Here is a 7,121-nt window from a genome sequence, read left to right on the forward strand (position 1 = left end):
CTCGCTCTTTCCCGCAGAGCTCCGGCGATGCACAACTCGAACCGCGAAAGCCGCAATGAGCTTTGTGCAAGCTGCGCAGAAGAAACAAGGCACTAAACCGGCAAATGTCCAGCTAATCTCCAACGTGAAAAGGGTCAGCAAGGAAAGCTCTTGCTAACAGCCCAGAAGCATTGCGACGCTTCTCTGCATGATTTGCCCACCAACACTTCACATCAGCTCAAGCCGGCTGCCCGGAGGAAAAGAGGCTAGGAAAGATCGTAGCAGGCACGGTTGTTGCTGCACGAGAAGTGCCTGCTCCGGAGGCTTCTTGCGAGCAGCGCTAAAAGCACGCGAACATCGCGTTTCTGTGCTTTCCTGAACAGCTTGCGCTGGGACAGTTACAGCCGTGTTTTGCAAGCTGTCCGGGGTTCTGAGGCACTAAAAGTGCGGATGTGTGGCGACTGTGCAAGACGAGAACCGGCTGCTCTGAAAGCCCTTCCTGCTCGTCACGTACGCTTTCTAGCAGCTCTACGGACACACACGCGTCAGCCTCTTCACTGTCCTACACAGCTAGCACGCTGGCAGTTACCGTCAACTTGGAAGCAGCCGCGCAGAAGGCACTCGCCCTGCAACCGGCGAACAGCGCACATTCGCGGCTACACGCGAGCTGGCCGCACTCGGAGCTTTCGCGGCTCTTCTCTCGCTCTTTCCCGCAGAGCTCCGGCGATGCACAACTCGAACCGCGAAAGCCGCAATGAGCTTTGTGCAAGCTGCGCAGAAGAAACAAGGCACTAAACCGGCAAATGTCCAGCTAATCTCCAACGTGAAAAGGGTCAGCAAGGAAAGCTCTTGCTAACAGCCCAGAAGCATTGCGACGCTTCTCTGGATGATTTGCCCACCAACACTTCACATCAGCTCAAGCCGGCTGCCCGGAGGAAAAGAGGCTAGGAAAGATCGTAGCAGGCACGGTTGTTGCTGCACGAGAAGTGCCTGCTCCGGAGGCTTCTTGCGAGCAGCGCTAAAAGCACGCGAACATCGCGTTTCTGTGCTTTCCTGAACAGCTTGCGCTGGGACAGTTACAGCCGTGTTTTGCAAGCTGTCCGGGGTTCTGAGGCACTAAAAGTGCGGATGTGTGGCGACTGTGCAAGACGAGAACCGGCTGCTCTGAAAGCCCTTCCTGCTCGTCACGTACGCTTTCTAGCAGCTCTACGGACACACACGCGTCAGCCTCTTCACTGTCCTACACAGCTAGCACGCTGGCAGTTACCGTCAACTTGGAAGCAGCCGCGCAGAAGGCAGTCGCCCTGCAACCGGCGAACAGCGCACATTCGCGGCTACACGCGAGCTGGCCGCACTCGGAGCTTTCGCGGCTCTTCTCTCGCTCTTTCCCGCAGAGCTCCGGCGATGCACAACTCGAACCGCGAAAGCCGCAATGAGCTTTGTGCAAGCTGCGCAGAAGAAACAAGGCACTAAACCGGCAAATGTCCAGCTAATCTCCAACGTGAAAAGGGTCAGCAAGGAAAGCTCTTGCTAACAGCCCAGAAGCATTGCGACGCTTCTCTGCATGATTTGCCCACCAACACTTCACATCAGCTCAAGCCGGCTGCCCGGAGGAAAAGAGGCTAGGAAAGATCGTAGCAGGCACGGTTGTTGCTGCACGAGAAGTGCCTGCTCCGGAGGCTTCTTGCGAGCAGCGCTAAAAGCACGCGAACATCGCGTTTCTGTGCTTTCCTGAACAGCTTGCGCTGGGACAGTTACAGCCGTGTTTTGCAAGCTGTCCGGGGTTCTGAGGCACTAAAAGTGCGGATGTGTGGCGACTGTGCAAGACGAGAACCGGCTGCTCTGAAAGCCCTTCCTGCTCGTCACGTACGCTTTCTAGCAGCTCTACGGACACACACGCGTCAGCCTCTTCACTGTCCTACACAGCTAGCACGCTGGCAGTTACCGTCAACTTGGAAGCAGCCGCGCAGAAGGCAGTCGCCCTGCAACCGGCGAACAGCGCACATTCGCGGCTACACGCGAGCTGGCCGCACTCGGAGCTTTCGCGGCTCTTCTCTCGCTCTTTCCCGCAGAGCTCCGGCGATGCACAACTCGAACCGCGAAAGCCGCAATGAGCTTTGTGCAAGCTGCGCAGAAGAAACAAGGCACTAAACCGGCAAATGTCCAGCTAATCTCCAACGTGAAAAGGCTCAGCAAGGAAAGCTCTTGCTAACAGCCCAGAAGCATTGCGACGCTTCTCTGGATGATTTGCCCACCAACACTTCACATCAGCTCAAGCCGGCTGCCCGGAGGAAAAGAGGCTAGGAAAGATCGTAGCAGGCACGGTTGTTGCTGCACGAGAAGTGCCTGCTCCGGAGGCTTCTTGCGAGCAGCGCTAAAAGCACGCGAACATCGCGTTTCTGTGCTTTCCTGAACAGCTTGCGCTGGGACAGTTACAGCCGTGTTTTGCAAGCTGTCCGGGGTTCTGAGGCACTAAAAGTGCGGATGTGTGGCGACTGTGCAAGACGAGAACCGGCTGCTCTGAAAGCCCTTCCTGCTCGTCACGTACGCTTTCTAGCAGCTCTACGGACACACACGCGTCAGCCTCTTCACTGTCCTACACAGCTAGCACGCTGGCAGTTACCGTCAACTTGGAAGCAGCCGCGCAGAAGGCACTCGCCCTGCAACCGGCGAACAGCGCACATTCGCGGCTACACGCGAGCTGGCCGCACTCGGAGCTTTCGCGGCTCTTCTCTCGCTCTTTCCCGCAGAGCTCCGGCGATGCACAACTCGAACCGCGAAAGCCGCAATGAGCTTTGTGCAAGCTGCGCAGAAGAAACAAGGCACTAAACCGGCAAATGTCCAGCTAATCTCCAACGTGAAAAGGGTCAGCAAGGAAAGCTCTTGCTAACAGCCCAGAAGCATTGCGACGCTTCTCTGGATGATTTGCCCACCAACACTTCACATCAGCTCAAGCCGGCTGCCCGGAGGAAAAGAGGCTAGGAAAGATCGTAGCAGGCACGGTTGTTGCTGCACGAGAAGTGCCTGCTCCGGAGGCTTCTTGCGAGCAGCGCTAAAAGCACGCGAACATCGCGTTTCTGTGCTTTCCTGAACAGCTTGCGCTGGGACAGTTACAGCCGTGTTTTGCAAGCTGTCCGGGGTTCTGAGGCACTAAAAGTGCGGATGTGTGGCGACTGTGCAAGACGAGAACCGGCTGCTCTGAAAGCCCTTCCTGCTCGTCACGTACGCTTTCTAGCAGCTCTACGGACACACACGTGTCAGCCTCTTCACTGTCCTACACAGCTAGCACGCTGGCAGTTACCGTCAACTTGGAAGCAGCCGCGCAGAAGGCACTCGCCCTGCAACCGGCGAACAGCGCACATTCGCGGCTACACGCGAGCTGGCCGCACTCGGAGCTTTCGCGGCTCTTCTCTCGCTCTTTCCCGCAGAGCTCCGGCGATGCACAACTCGAACCGCGAAAGCCGCAATGAGCTTTGTGCAAGCTGCGCAGAAGAAACAAGGCACTAAACCGGCAAATGTCCAGCTAATCTCCAACGTGAAAAGGCTCAGCAAGGAAAGCTCTTGCTAACAGCCCAGAAGCATTGCGACGCTTCTCTGGATGATTTGCCCACCAACACTTCACATCAGCTCAAGCCGGCTGCCCGGAGGAAAAGAGGCTAGGAAAGATCGTAGCAGGCACGGTTGTTGCTGCACGAGAAGTGCCTGCTCCGGAGGCTTCTTGCGAGCAGCGCTAAAAGCACGCGAACATCGCGTTTCTGTGCTTTCCTGAACAGCTTGCGCTGGGACAGTTACAGCCGTGTTTTGCAAGCTGTCCGGGGTTCTGAGGCACTAAAAGTGCGGATGTGTGGCGACTGTGCAAGACGAGAACCGGCTGCTCTGAAAGCCCTTCCTGCTCGTCACGTACGCTTTCTAGCAGCTCTACGGACACACACGCGTCAGCCTCTTCACTGTCCTACACAGCTAGCACGCTGGCAGTTACCGTCAACTTGGAAGCAGCCGCGCAGAAGGCAGTCGCCCTGCAACCGGCGAACAGCGCACATTCGCGGCTACACGCGAGCTGGCCGCACTCGGAGCTTTCGCGGCTCTTCTCTCGCTCTTTCCCGCAGAGCTCCGGCGATGCACAACTCGAACCGCGAAAGCCGCAATGAGCTTTGTGCAAGCTGCGCAGAAGAAACAAGGCACTAAACCGGCAAATGTCCAGCTAATCTCCAACGTGAAAAGGGTCAGCAAGGAAAGCTCTTGCTAACAGCCCAGAAGCATTGCGACGCTTCTCTGGATGATTTGCCCACCAACACTTCACATCAGCTCAAGCCGGCTGCCCGGAGGAAAAGAGGCTAGGAAAGATCGTAGCAGGCACGGTTGTTGCTGCACGAGAAGTGCCTGCTCCGGAGGCTTCTTGCGAGCAGCGCTAAAAGCACGCGAACATCGCGTTTCTGTGCTTTCCTGAACAGCTTGCGCTGGGACAGTTACAGCCGTGTTTTGCAAGCTGTCCGGGGTTCTGAGGCACTAAAAGTGCGGATGTGTGGCGACTGTGCAAGACGAGAACCGGCTGCTCTGAAAGCCCTTCCTGCTCGTCACGTACGCTTTCTAGCAGCTCTACGGACACACACGCGTCAGCCTCTTCACTGTCCTACACAGCTAGCACGCTGGCAGTTACCGTCAACTTGGAAGCAGCCGCGCAGAAGGCAGTCGCCCTGCAACCGGCGAACAGCGCACATTCGCGGCTACACGCGAGCTGGCCGCACTCGGAGCTTTCGCGGCTCTTCTCTCGCTCTTTCCCGCAGAGCTCCGGCGATGCACAACTCGAACCGCGAAAGCCGCAATGAGCTTTGTGCAAGCTGCGCAGAAGAAACAAGGCACTAAACCGGCAAATGTCCAGCTAATCTCCAACGTGAAAAGGGTCAGCAAGGAAAGCTCTTGCTAACAGCCCAGAAGCATTGCGACGCTTCTCTGGATGATTTGCCCACCAACACTTCACATCAGCTCAAGCCGGCTGCCCGGAGGAAAAGAGGCTAGGAAAGATCGTAGCAGGCACGGTTGTTGCTGCACGAGAAGTGCCTGCTCCGGAGGCTTCTTGCGAGCAGCGCTAAAAGCACGCGAACATCGCGTTTCTGTGCTTTCCTGAACAGCTTGCGCCGGGACAGTTACAGCCGTGTTTTGCAAGCTGTCCGGGGTTCTGAGGCACTAAAAGTGCGGGTGTGTGGCGACTGTGCAAGACGAGAACCGGCTGCTCTGAAAGCCCTTCCTGCTCGTCACGTACGCTTTCTAGCAGCTCTACGGACACACACGCGTCAGCCTCTTCACTGTCCTACACAGCCAGCACGCTGGCAGTTACCGTCAACTTGGAAGCAGCCGCGCAGAAGGCAGTCGCCCTGCAACCGGCGAACAGCGCACATTCGCGGCTACACGCGAGCTGGCCGCACTCGGAGCTTTCGCGGCTCTTCTCTCGCTCTTTCCCGCAGAGCTCCGGCGATGCACAACTCGAACCGCGAAAGCCGCAATGAGCTTTGTGCAAGCTGCGCAGAAGAAACAAGGCACTAAACCGGCAAATGTCCAGCTAATCTCCAACGTGAAAAGGCTCAGCAAGGAAAGCTCTTGCTAACAGCCCAGAAGCATTGCGACGCTTCTCTGGATGATTTGCCCACCAACACTTCACATCAGCTCAAGCCGGCTGCCCGGAGGAAAAGAGGCTAGGAAAGATCGTAGCAGGCACGGTTGTTGCTGCACGAGAAGTGCCTGCTCCGGAGGCTTCTTGCGAGCAGCGCTAAAAGCACGCGAACATCGCGTTTCTGTGCTTTCCTGAACAGCTTGCGCTGGGACAGTTACAGCCGTGTTTTGCAAGCTGTCCGGGGTTCTGAGGCACTAAAAGTGCGGATGTGTGGCGACTGTGCAAGACGAGAACCGGCTGCTCTGAAAGCCCTTCCTGCTCGTCACGTACGCTTTCTAGCAGCTCTACGGACACACACGCGTCAGCCTCTTCACTGTCCTACACAGCTAGCACGCTGGCAGTTACCGTCAACTTGGAAGCAGCCGCGCAGAAGGCACTCGCCCTGCAACCGGCGAACAGCGCACATTCGCGGCTACACGCGAGCTGGCCGCACTCGGAGCTTTCGCGGCTCTTCTCTCGCTCTTTCCCGCAGAGCTCCGGCGATGCACAACTCGAACCGCGAAAGCCGCAATGAGCTTTGTGCAAGCTGCGCAGAAGAAACAAGGCACTAAACCGGCAAATGTCCAGCTAATCTCCAACGTGAAAAGGCTCAGCAAGGAAAGCTCTTGCTAACAGCCCAGAAGCATTGCGACGCTTCTCTGGATGATTTGCCCACCAACACTTCACATCAGCTCAAGCCGGCTGCCCGGAGGAAAAGAGGCTAGGAAAGATCGTAGCAGGCACGGTTGTTGCTGCACGAGAAGTGCCTGCTCCGGAGGCTTCTTGCGAGCAGCGCTAAAAGCACGCGAACATCGCGTTTCTGTGCTTTCCTGAACAGCTTGCGCTGGGACAGTTACAGCCGTGTTTTGCAAGCTGTCCGGGGTTCTGAGGCACTAAAAGTGCGGGTGTGTGGCGACTGTGCAAGACGAGAACCGGCTGCTCTGAAAGCCCTTCCTGCTCGTCACGTACGCTTTCTAGCAGCTCTACGGACACACACGCGTCAGCCTCTTCACTGTCCTACACAGCTAGCACGCTGGCAGTTACCGTCAACTTGGAAGCAGCCGCGCAGAAGGCACTCGCCCTGCAACCGGCGAACAGCGCACATTCGCGGCTACACGCGAGCTGGCCGCACTCGGAGCTTTCGCGGCTCTTCTCTCGCTCTTTCCCGCAGAGCTCCGGCGATGCACAACTCGAACCGCGAAAGCCGCAATGAGCTTTGTGCAAGCTGCGCAGAAGAAACAAGGCACTAAACCGGCAAATGTCCAGCTAATCTCCAACGTGAAAAGGGTCAGCAAGGAAAGCTCTTGCTAACAGCCCAGAAGCATTGCGACGCTTCTCTGGATGATTTGCCCACCAACACTTCACATCAGCTCAAGCCGGCTGCCCGGAGGAAAAGAGGCTAGGAAAGATCGTAGCAGGCACGGTTGTTGCTGCACGAGAAGTGCCTGCTCCGGAGGCTTCTTGCGAGCAGCGCTAAAAGCACGCGAACATCGCG

This window comes from Chlamydotis macqueenii, unplaced genomic scaffold (assembly GCF_036417535.1).
Source record: "Chlamydotis macqueenii isolate bChlMac1 unplaced genomic scaffold, bChlMac1.mat HAP1_SCAFFOLD_315, whole genome shotgun sequence".
NCBI classification, from domain to species: domain Eukaryota; kingdom Metazoa; phylum Chordata; class Aves; order Otidiformes; family Otididae; genus Chlamydotis; species Chlamydotis macqueenii.